The 12,514-nt window shown below is 41.0% G+C and overlaps 1 long non-coding RNA gene across 1 annotated transcript; it reads left to right on the plus strand.

Moving 5' to 3' along the window:
• LOC133479591 (uncharacterized) lies at nt 1-1,392 on the plus strand. Its single transcript, XR_009789015.1, has 3 exons — nt 1-79; nt 394-486; nt 1,272-1,392. It is a non-coding gene; the product is annotated as an uncharacterized LOC133479591 (long non-coding RNA).
• The last annotated feature ends 11,122 nt before the right edge of the window (nt 1,393-12,514 follow it).

A 12,514-nucleotide genomic window follows, 5' to 3' on the forward strand; every position in this document is an offset into this window, starting at 1 on the left:
GCTTGTCACCACAAAATCCACAAGTTATTTAATCTGTCCGTTTCCTGCCAGTGCTCTTGCTTTCTGTCCGCACCTTTTAGTAAGTACCGCTGTGTTTTTCTGACTTTGTTTCTCTCTTCCTTGTGTAGGTAAGTGTGTTCAGTGTTTTTTTTTTTTTTTGGTCGCTCATTTTAGTTCTTTCTAGTACAGGTTATTAGTGCTGATTTAGTTTGAAGGGGGTCCTTCCTCCCTGTGTTGGCTCTGTCTACCTATAGTTCATTTTTGTGTACGGTATATACATATATAAATAAAAAAAAATGTTGTCCTTGTTTTGTATTTCACGCTTGCGTGCTCCCCGGTTTGTGAATAAAATAAATGTCGTTGTTGTGTCTGCTTTGGGTATCCACATAACAGCTGAAACCAATCATAACAGGGGTATGAAACATCACCTGAATATGTGCATGGTGGAAATGAGCATTTTGATTTCCCAGCGTGCACAAAAAAAAGGTGAGTTTGTGTGCGTTATCATTTCTGGTATTGTCATATTCTTTGATTAAGTTTGAATTTTTATTCATTTTTACAGATGTTGGGTGGCCAATTTAGCACCGCTGTGTGTATGTGTGTGTATAAAGGTTTACAACATGTTAGGAATGTTAATGTATGTCTAGTATGAACACTGAACAAAGATTATTTATATTTAAAACGCCTTTAAACTCCTCGGATAAAAGAAAAATGAAATGTACCCATCATTTCCAGTGTGCATTGTAACATTCACGTTTCCACACTGTTTAAGGATTTGTAAATGACAAGAAACACATACAAGAAAATAGGATTGTCCAAGAAAGAGAAAATTCTTAAAAATCCATTACGTAGAAGTACTGAACACAAAAGGGGCTATCTCACTCCCGAGACTGATATATTGTGTGTTTTTATTTTTATTTTTTAAACGGAGATGGAACGTTACGATTGATTGATTGTCCATAGACAACAATACAGGTTTCCATGTGTCATTAATGCAGACACACAGGCTTAATAACAGCTCGCAATACAGACAGAAACATTTATACTTTTAACGTATGGGCTGAGCAATAATAATAAATAAATATATATTTTTTTTATCAGTGAGCATATCGAGGAAAATGCTTAACGTCCATAAAATCCCAAATATCGGGGTGATTGTCCTGATATTTTCAGAGGATCAAGTGGCCATTAGTAGAGTTGTCCACATAAATCTTTGTGACGACTGGTTGCAGCTTTGTGAGATTAGGCTACATTAAGCTTTTTCTCTATAGTGAGCGTATGGAGGAGTCTCCAAAAGGTCTCCGCGATTTCATTGCAAGTCCCTGGCAACCCGGCTCGTCTCCAGGAGACGTCACGGAGACGTCTCCGCAACCAGCGGAGGCTGAGGTCGCCATCAGGTCGCCAACTAGTCTCCAGACCAGTGGGATAGGGGTCTAACAATACGGCACCGTCGCAGAAAAGCATTGTTGTATATGCTTGTAATATATACATGTGGTGTTCATAGCATGCCTTTGTGCCTCTCTCATTGTCATTTGCAGAGTGCTCGTCATTCAGGGACGGCGCTAGACTGGGGCTACGGCGTGCTATAGCCCCGTGAGAAATCGGTGTAGCCCAGGTTAAGCCCCTCCAGCGTTTTTTTTTTTTTTTTTTTGAAATATAATATTTTCCATTCATTTAAGTTAAAAACAATTACAATGTTCCAAAATTGCCATTTTGTTTGAATCCAATCCCTGCTTGTGTGTTCGTTGTTTGGCAGGGACAGTGTTTCATTTAAGATGAGGGAGGTTCACAAAATGAGCCAGGTCCTGTAATGAATGCACAGCAGGACACGGCATGTATTTTTGATTGCAGTAGCAATATAATCACAAAGATTGTGATGAGCCACTTCCTTTTCGCTCTTTAAGTGTGTGCCCATCTGGCACGTGTGGTTTGCACTTCCCCTTGTGGATTTGTATAGTATATTATTGCCATTTTTTGACCTAATGATGTTGGAATCCAAATCATTAGCGTGCGTGCACTACAGTCTATATGTTATTCATGTAATTATTAATTTCATTTCTGAAGTTGTGATACAAATAACAACAAGCTCTTTGCACTTTGTAGCCTATATTAATTTCACGATTATGAGTTGTATACATAATGTTGGGATCCCCCAAAAATATTTCCAAGGCATAGTTGTTAGTCTTCATTGTTTATGCATATAGAATAAATGCACTTGTTGTCCCAGTTTGGATTTATTGTTTGTTTAATGGCATGCGCATGGGCGCTGTCTGGTGCTGTCACCTTTGCATGTGAAACATTTTTGCCATAGCATTGCGGTCAGTTGTCATGGACTTTGCCAAAATTCGTTGGCCAAAATCAGTTAAAACTACTTTTATATCGAACATGCTTGTGGTGTGTATCATAGCTACTTTTATTGAAGCAAAAAATGATACCTCACAAAATAATTTTTTCAGCAACCCCACGTATCGGTCCCCAGGAGAGAGAAAATCCTGGAGCCGTGCCTGCCGTCACTCAATCAATCACCTTGGGGAAGGTTTGAGACGAACATCGTCTGATTCGGGTGCCAAACGAGAATACGGGTATTGTGGTTCAAGCAGAAGAAGCTAAATGGCGCTAGATTTCGAATGACACATTGTATGAAGTGACGCATTACTCCAGAACCCAACAGTGTTGCCTGTAAGTTACTGTTAAACCCCGAAGAAATGTCTAACAGTGCAAAATACTCTATATGGCATCATTGAGCATTTGAGTGAATTAAATAAGGAGTTAAAAACCTATTCCATGCCTTGAATTCCACCCTGAAAGCATGGCCAAGCACATTGTGTGATAACGATGCTTTATTCCTCAGTACTTACTCCCCATTACTATGTAATGATATTCATGAGCTGGGCCCACCATACGTCTGTGAGGGTGTTCAAGCTATAGATCCAGCAGCTTCTCCTCAGGGTTGTTTGGGTGAGGCCTAATGACCGAGGCCCATCTAATCCCCCCGAGCCTTGAGCTGCACTCTCCTTTGTAGGGCGACGCTCTGATGAGGCCTTTGAAGGAATGTCACACTGGTGTCTCGGGCTCGCCCTTACTTCACACACACAGAGCCACACACACCCGCGCAGACTCACAGCCTGCCCTGCGGACATACGAGAAATGCAAACAATTGCGGAGGTGAGCGCCGAACCATATTTGCATGTTCACACGTTGCGAGATAAACACACATGCACACACACACACACACACACACAGTGGGGCCCTCACAGTCAGGGCCGCAGTAATAGGCACCCTGCCATCTGGATATCCTGTCCAGGGGGCCGTAAACAATAGAGCCCACTCAATATGGCAATAGACATTGTCAGTGCAAGTGGAAGTGTGTGCATGTGGATTGTTAATATAACAGGGGATGTTGCTGGGTCTTCCAAACCTAAAACCAATGTTTTCTCATTATCCTGAATTCACCCCCAGGCTATTATATATATAGTAACACTAAATTGCATATAGTATAACTGTTTTATAGTGTGATTTATTTGTTAAATGAAGGTTCTAGTTGCAACACCAGTAGCCACTAATTGGAACAAAAAAATGTTAGAGGTGCAAGAATATGGAATAGATGCACAGTCAGTTGTGCATTAAATAAAATAGTCAGCTTTAATTTCATAGAATATTATTCCCATAAACGATATTTCTTGAGAAATTTCATTATTGTTTCCATGCCAGTGATGGGTCAAAGGCATTGTGCGTCCTTTTCAAACGTGCTCCATCGTTGAAATTTTGGAATCAAAGGGGCGTCCTTTGGGACTTCCTTTTCAATGCTCCGAATACTAGTAACCATTTAGCCATTGTCCCTGTTCCACATATGAAAAATAATTGTCATAACGAAATGTACCCTCCCCCCCGAGCCTTTTATGAAAATCAGATGTTGAGTGCGCCTAATTAGGCGTGATTCACGGTAAAGGAAGGGGGAAAGAGAGGAATGTGAATAAATTGAGAACAGGAGGAGGAGAGAAAACAGTGACAGGCTGGTGATTGATGTGAAGGCTGTGATGCACATCAACTAACGGAGACTAATGGACGAATAGGAATGGTTTCTTTATCTCTTTGACAAGAAAAAGATGACAGGATTCGGGAATATTTTTTACTTTAACCTTATCAGGACCATATTTCACTTAAATATAAAAAAAGGACCAAATGCTGTTAAACTGTGACGATACAGTATCTTGCTTTGTGACAGGCTGCTGCGCTCTCTCAGTCATCAGCGGTGCTCCTCTGAATTGGCTCTAGCATTAATTGATGGGGGGGGGAAAACAAGAGGCTGTCACCCCCCAATTCCAAATGGGGAGCCTCTTTCTTTCTTTCTTTCTTTCTGATTCACCGCCCTTCCAAACCTGCTCTGTTTTTCCTTCCTTCCTTCCTTCCTTCCTTCCTTCCTAACATTTGGAATACTGATCAAGACTCTTTTACCTCCACAAAGGTTGAAGAAACAATTCACCTCTCTAACAGTTCTCGGGCTCACTCCGTTAGTTGAAAATTTCGATGAACCGGTACATAAACAAATAACATACAGTAGTGCATATACAAATATGAATCCAAACATATCGTGTTTGCAATAGTCTGCACTTCTTTTTCATCTTCAATATTTTCTTTTTTTTTTGAGTGGCTGGGAGTTGTACGTAGTTAATACGTAGTTAAGTTACCAAGTATGGCGCCTTGACTGGAAAAGGGCTACAGCGTCCAATGTTTTGTTCTTTAGTTAGAATCAAAAAATTGGGAGGAATGTTTGTCTCTCAACCCACAGAAGCTCAGTAAGCCGGGGGTCACATTACCTGCCACATATCCCGCATACCCACAAAGCCTCTGCCGTCTCTGATCAGCAGAAGCCGTCAGCCGTGCATGTTCATTAGGAGCAAGGCTCCTTTGCCGTCAACTCCACGGAGTGATCAGTGTTCTCTTTCTAGGTCACTGGTTATGCGATGCACTGTGCCACTGGGAGCCACTCATATTCCAATTCCACCTTAGCAATAGAAGGCAGCCACATGTCCAATTATACTCCCTCCACCAACCCCGTCCCTCTGCCATCGGATCTGGAGCAGTCATCTTCTCTCACACTGTGTTCCCTGAGTCCCTGAAGATGCCGGGGACAGACAAGGAAAGATTGTTTCCTGATTGCTGGCAAGAGGAAAAAGAGGGAATCTTTTTTAAAATATTTAGTGGGGAAATGGTCTCGCTTGGATTGAGGTTTTGTTTTGTTTTATATTTGATGTTGGTAAACATCAGAGGTACACAGGTCTTCCATTTAAATCACAGAGATGTCACAGTCAATGAAGGCTTCACGGTGACTACACTCATGACTTTTTCAAAGCTGTTGTGACACGAGAATGTTAACATGGCACTGGCTCATGAGGGAAAAATGTGATTCGTGCACTTTGGAGCTGTTTAATTCAAAAGGATTCCAGATGTATAGCCCCTAACATCAGAAGACGATCATTTGCACTGTATTGTTCACCGCACAACAGCCCCATCATGTTCAGGTTGGATGTTTTGGCTTGCAGATTCTCTCAGCTGTACTCCAGCTTCTTTCCACCGTCTACAGTATGTAGTGTATGCTAGGTTCAATGCAGACTCTAGATTGCCAGTATATGAATGTGGATGGTTGTCTAAAGCAGCTGTGTGATTGAGTGATGATAAGTCCAGAGTGTTGATTTACTTTTACGTTGCACGTTGTTTATTTCAACACGACAAGTCTCAGCACCGCAATAAGGTACTGTAAAAAAAGCATATTCTTTCAGAGAGAACAGGGCTGTTTCGTCTGAATATTAATCATGCTCACGTGCACATTTTTTTTTTTTTTAAAAGAGAGTGGACAAGGAGAATCCAATTAAAAAGTTGAAATGAATTAGGTATTGTCTTATCATCGCTGTGGTGGCTCAGAGCAGTTTCATAAAGGAGGTGAAAAAAAGCATGTTGCCCACGTAGAAATAATAATTAAAAAAAAGTATTATTACCACTTGGGATACGTGTATTAATAAGAATCAAATTGTATGAAAAGGGTCGAAAGCACAATTTGGACTAGTACTGTTCAATGCTATAATGCCAGATCGCCTGTTTCCGCTCTCACCACAATCAGCAACTCTTTGCCACCTCCCAACACTGCATATAATGACTAGGATGCAGGGAACAATTCACCACGTGTGAATTCCTGTGTGAATTCAATTAGAAAGAGCATAATTGAACTATGCTACAATTTGTGAGCTGCTCTGCATTCAGTTGTAGCAGTGAGGAAGAGGTTGGCGAGCTGTTTCACCAGAACTGAACATTATAATTAACAATAGAGTTTGGTTAAATTCCTAATCTACAAATCTACTACTGTGTGCTTTGTCTATTGTTACTCTTTAAATAAACATATCTGCAAATGTAATTTGATTAGATACAACTTTTGTCGTGAAATGATGAAAAGCAGATGCAAAGAAGCAGTGAACTGCAGAATAATATGACAAGCTACAGTGTATTAATAATCGTAATGTGTTCTTAAACACTGATGTTAAGTTTTACTCAATTGACATGCTTGAGATAATTTGAAATACTGGGGTTAAAAATGTGATATATAAAGGGGCAAAAAAGGGAATCGCAGTTTAACTGACTATTAAAAGCAGGTTATTTTGAATTACTGAAGGAAAACGACATTTTCACTGTGTTGTATAGATTTAGTTGCACGCATTACACCACACTGAGAACCAAACCACACGACTGCAATGATACAGGTTAGGAGGGATGCGAACGTGATGACTTGAGTGAAGAATGGTGTTTTGATGCAGACTAGCATCTCTCCAACAATTTATTATAATCTGCGGCATTTCAACCTAGTCCCATATCCCACAACTTTATTGAAAGAGCAACCTCGGAGACGGAAGTGTTGTTGGGTACAACACAAGGTGACTTTTCAATCAAATGACTCAAGACTGATGTCTCGGTTAGTCTGACCCTGATGGCAGTCTGTGCCAATTTAGCCTTTCTATATTATATGGTTAGCTCCTTCCAATGCGATCTCTAAAATGACACCCATCCACACTGATTTCCTCGTGAATATTTTAAGCACTTTACAGTCGGTTTTAAATCAGTCTGCAGAAAATCTAAATTAAAAATCAGATATAAACATTCATGAAGGCAACCATTTAGAGAATAGAGCATTTGTTTGCAAAGTCAGGTACTGTTTACTGGCATTTCGCTGTTTATCACAGCTCGGCCCCCAGAGTCTGTAACATGAAATGCAAAGGGCCTGTGCTGCTTTTGTTAATTAAAGCTGTCAATCAGAAATGGGATTTTTTTCTTTCTTTCTCCATCAGGATTTATTTGTGTCACTCTGACTGATTAAAGCTTTGATGAGAAGTTTCTGCAAGAAAACAATTGAGTTGTTTATCTTAGTAAAATATGAGTTGCTTTCCTCTCCATTAATGAGTCTTCATATTTACAATTTCTTACAACAGAGTACATAAATACATTTATTTGAAAACGTATTCTGCTCGGCTGTTGCAGATCACATGGCATGACTTCACTTAAGAATTAAGAATATAGGAGTGTTTAATAACCCAGCCCCCCATCATCTGACACACACACACACAAATTATTACTATTTGGGATAGTCTCATTTTGAATTAAGCCTACATTACCGTCATCACGGTCTATATTAAAGCATGATTAGTACAGACACAACAAGAACACGTTTTAAAATGATTGTGTGAATAATAATAGAAGGAAAACAGTACTTATAGATTGATAGATCCACAGATTGTTCCATCGATCAGCAGTAACATTGTATGCTGACACGCTGCTCTCGCCTCGCTTATGTGTAGGGGGAGAAGATTGCATCAAACTGCCTTTCATTAAACAGTGACAGACAAGAATGCTGACACCTGCAGTCCTGCCAATGCCTGACAATGAGAGGGTCGCCTTAACCTGCTAAGAAATGCATTAAACAACTGTTCAGTGTCTATAAGGAATGGGCATGAACCTATTGTACCCTTACGGGGACGACTGCATTGAAAGTATTCTTTCGGACAGTTTATAAATCTGTGTGCACAGTGTAGAAGAGGAGATAAGCGTTGAGAAATGGTAGCAAGTAAGAACTCAACAAGGAGAAAAGCCCAAAGAAACGCCAACTCAGCCTTCTGTCAGTGATTGTTCAGCAAGTCCCTCGTCTAACAGTCTGCCAGGGCCGCTAAGAATGAATGCCAATTATCACACCCAACATTGTTTCTCAACAGTACATTAACTAACCATTTGTTGAAAAGCCTCTATGCTCTCAGGAGTTAATTGTTTTTTAAAAAGCAATTCAGAATCCCATCGCAATAATCATCTCTCATAATTTCCTCCCCCCATCAAACAAACTATTGGAAGACTGAATGAACATTTCATGTGAAAGCTGAATAATCAAATTTTGTATTAATGTGTGCAGTTTGGGGCGGCACGGTGAGGATAAACGGTATGGAAAATAGATGGGTGGATGGATGGATGGATGGAGTTCGGGCTATTGGAAAAATATGTGAGATTTCAAATATCATTTCCTGTTACCCTGTTTATTTAATTTAATGTAACAACGTGCAAAAGATTCTCAGGTGATACATTTTTAAAGTTAAATTATAACAAATATAAGTATAGCAGCTCTGGTGTAGTTTTTTTTGTAAGACAATATTTATTCAGGCAAAATTACACAGGTTGAAAATGTAATACACAGTAAATATGGGTGATGTGTTTCTTTAACATCAACATCAATCGACAAGATTGTGCCCACTAATTTTGTGGGTACCATCAATCCGGCGCGACGTGTGGCGTAACTGAGCAGAGGCGGATTAGCTCCGGTGTTGGGAGTTTTGTGGACCAGGATGTGGGGGTGATCTCAGCCGACTTCAATCCTGTCCAATTAAAGCAGCTCCTCTCGTTCCCTTTAAATGCAGCACGCTGACAGTGCACTGACAGTGTTTGACATGGCACAAGAAGAAGCTGATTTGCTTGAGTCCGGGAGGTCGAAGCGCAAAGTACGTTTATACGGACCTGCAAGCAGACCTCCACGAGCAGATGATGTTTCAAAATACATAAAAGTGATGAAAATAAGAATAATAAAATACCTACTGCGCTGGACTTAGACGTGGTCCCTGCAGGCGTTTAGATCCCAGTGAGTCAGGTGTGCTAACCATAGCTTTTCGTGTCACCTCTCCGGTCCTCAGCTGTATGTCACCGGCGATCGATGTCCGTAGGGAGATTCAGGAAGTCGCGGCAGCCGGGTGGTGGAACCTCTCCACATCATGAAGGTAGGTGAAGCAGCAGCAATGTTACGACGCTCAAAGTTATAATCAAGTGGATAAAAGTTCTTGGAAACCACATTGCTGAGTCACTAGCAAGTCAACTTACACACACACGTTAAAAGAAAGGAGATCAACGAAAGCAATAAAAACAGATCACTGAGGACTAGAGGAGTGCTGGGTCGTGACCACATGACCACCCACACAGCTGCTGGCAACCAACAGCTCCTCGAAAAGAGGTAGATGTTGTTCGTTTGCGGCAATTTTTATTATTGTTTTCGTTTACAGGAGTAATTATTGTATGACTACTTTATGCTCCAGAAACGCATCATAATATTTTTAGTGAGCGTTTTACAACTACACTCCACCCATTACTCGGCAAATTGCCTCATATCCGTGGCGTCATTTACTTCAACGTCATTTTCGCTGCGCCACCAACTGGGCCAGCGCGGGAAATGAATCGGGCATTCACTAAATACAAAAAAATAAACTGCTGAAGAAGACAACAAGATGTTAGAGGAGCTGACAGGCTTAATCAGCATTTTGTCATCTCCTCTCTCTCTCTCTCTCTCTCTCTCTCTCTCTCTCTCTCTCTCTCTCTCTCTCTCTCTCTCTCTATATATATATATATATATGTATGTGTATATATATATATGCGGCACGGTGGCCGACTGGTTATAGCGTCAGCCTCACAGTTCTGAGGACCCGGGTTCCATCCCCGGCCCCGACTGTGTGGAGTTTGCATGTTCTCCCCGTGCCTGCGTGGGTTTTCTTCGGGGACTCCGGTTTCCTCCCACATCCCAAAAACATGCATAAATTGGAGACTTTAAATTGCCCGTAGGTGTGACTGTGAGTGCGAATGGTTGTCTGTTTGTATGTGCCCTGCGATTGGCTGGCAACCAGTTCAGGGTGTACCCCGCCTCCTGCCCGATGACAGCTGGGATAGGCTCCAGCACGCCCGCGACCCTAGTGAGGAGAAGCGGCTCAGAAAATGGATGGATGGATGGATGTATATATGTATATATATATATATATATATATATATGTATATATATATACATATACATATATATATATATATATATATATACACAGTGGGAAGGGAAAGTATTCAGACCCCCTTAAATTTTATAACTTTGTTATATTGCAGCCATTTGCTAAAATCATTTAAGTTATTTTTTTCCCCTCAATGTACACACAGCACCCCATATTGACAGAAAAAACGGAATTGTTGAATTTATTGCAGATTTATTAAAAAAGAAAAAATGAAATATCACACAGCCATAAGTATTCAGACCCTTTGCTTTGTATTTAGAGGAAGCACCCTTTTGAGCTTAATAGTCTTTTTGGGAATGATGCAACAATTTTTTCACACCTGCATTTGGGGATCCTCTGCCATTCCTCCTTGCAGATCCTCTTCAGTTCTGTCAGGTTGGATGGTGAATGTTGGTGGTCAGCCATTTTCAGGTCTCCCCAGAGATGCTCAATTGGGTTTAAGTCAGGGCTCTGGCTGGGCCATTCAAGAACATTCACGGAGTTGGTTCTGAAGCCACTCCTTCGTTATTTTAGCTGTGTACTTCGGGTCATTGTCTTGTTGGAAGGTGAACCTTCAGCCCAGTCTGAGGTTGTGAGCAATCTAGAGAAGGTTTTCGTCCAGGATATCCTTGTACTTGGCCGCATTCATCTTTCCTTCGATTGCAACCAGCCGTCCTGTCCCTGCAGTTGAAAAACACCCCCACAGCATGATGCTACCACCACCATGCTTCACTGTTGAGACTGTATTGGACAGGTTTTTTTTTTTTTTTTTTCTCCACACAGACCGCTTAGAATTAAGGCCAAACGGTTCTATCTTGGTCTCATTAGACCAGAGAATCTTATTTCTGACTATTTTGGAGTCCTTCAGGTGTTTTTAAGCAAACTCCATGGAGGCTTTCATGTGTCTTGCACTGAGCAGAGGCTTCCGTCGGGCCACTCTGCCATAAAGTCCCGACTGGTGGAGGGCTGCAGTGATGGTTGACTTTCTAGAACTTTCTCCCATCTCCCGACTACATCTCTGGAGCTCAGCCACATTTATCTTTGGGTTCTTCTTTACCTCTCTCACTAAGGCTCTTCTCCCCCGATTGCTCAGTTTGACCGGACGGCCAGCTCTCGGGATGGTTCTGGTCATCCCAAACGTCTTCCATTAAAGGATTATGGAGGCCACTGTGCTCTTAGGAACCTTAAGTGCAGCATACATTTTTCTGTAATCTTGACCAGATCTGTGCCTTGCCACAATTCTGTCTCTGAGCTCTTCAGGCAGTTCCTTTGACCTCATGATTCTCATTTGCTCTGACATGCACTGTGAGCTGTAAGGTCTTCGACAGGTGTGTGGCTTTCGTAATCAAGTCCAATCAGTATAATCAAACACAGTTGGACTCCAATGAAGGTGTAGAACCATCTCAAGGATGATCAGAAGAAATGGACAGCACCTGAGTTAAATATATGAGTGTCATAGCAATGGGTCTGAATACTTATGGCTGCGTGGCTGTACAATTTCAGTTTTTCTTTTTTAATAAATCACCCAGATTTTCAACAATTCCGTTTTTTTCTGTCCATATGGGCTGCTGTGTGTACATTAATGAGGGAAAAAAATTATTTAAATGATTTTAGCAAATGGCTGCAATTTTAGCAAAGAGTGAAAAATTTAAGGGGGTCTGAATACTTTCCGTACCCACTGTATGTGTGTGAACAGACTTTTAGTGTGATGAACACCAACAAAACATCCTACAGATCCCACCTGAGTGATGAACACCTCAGATGTGTTCTGAGAATTGCCACAACAAAACTAACACCAGACTTTGATGCATTGGCAAAAATTGGTGATCAACAAAACAACAGTGTTCCCATTAAAAGTAAATCTAAGTATTAGCACTACAATGGCTTTTTTTGTTCGTTTATTTTTTATAGGTAAGCATCTGGTCCTGGCTTGGCCCCCCTGTCAAAATTTAATAGTCAATGTGGCCCCTGAGCCAAAACGTTTGCCCACCCCTGCCCTCGTAGTTGAGGTCACGATGAAAATCCCAATTCAACAAAATAAATGTAATTCCATTGTCCGTCTATTGTACTGTGCTTTGATTTATTCAGAAATCAAAACAAATGATGTTATTTTGTTCCCAGTCTGTGGTCAATGTCAGATATGAGCAGAAATAGTGCATAGACAGCACCCGAGTTAAATACAACATTGTATA

This window comes from Phyllopteryx taeniolatus, chromosome 6 (assembly GCF_024500385.1).
Source record: "Phyllopteryx taeniolatus isolate TA_2022b chromosome 6, UOR_Ptae_1.2, whole genome shotgun sequence".
Taxonomy (NCBI): Eukaryota; Metazoa; Chordata; class Actinopteri; order Syngnathiformes; family Syngnathidae; genus Phyllopteryx; species Phyllopteryx taeniolatus.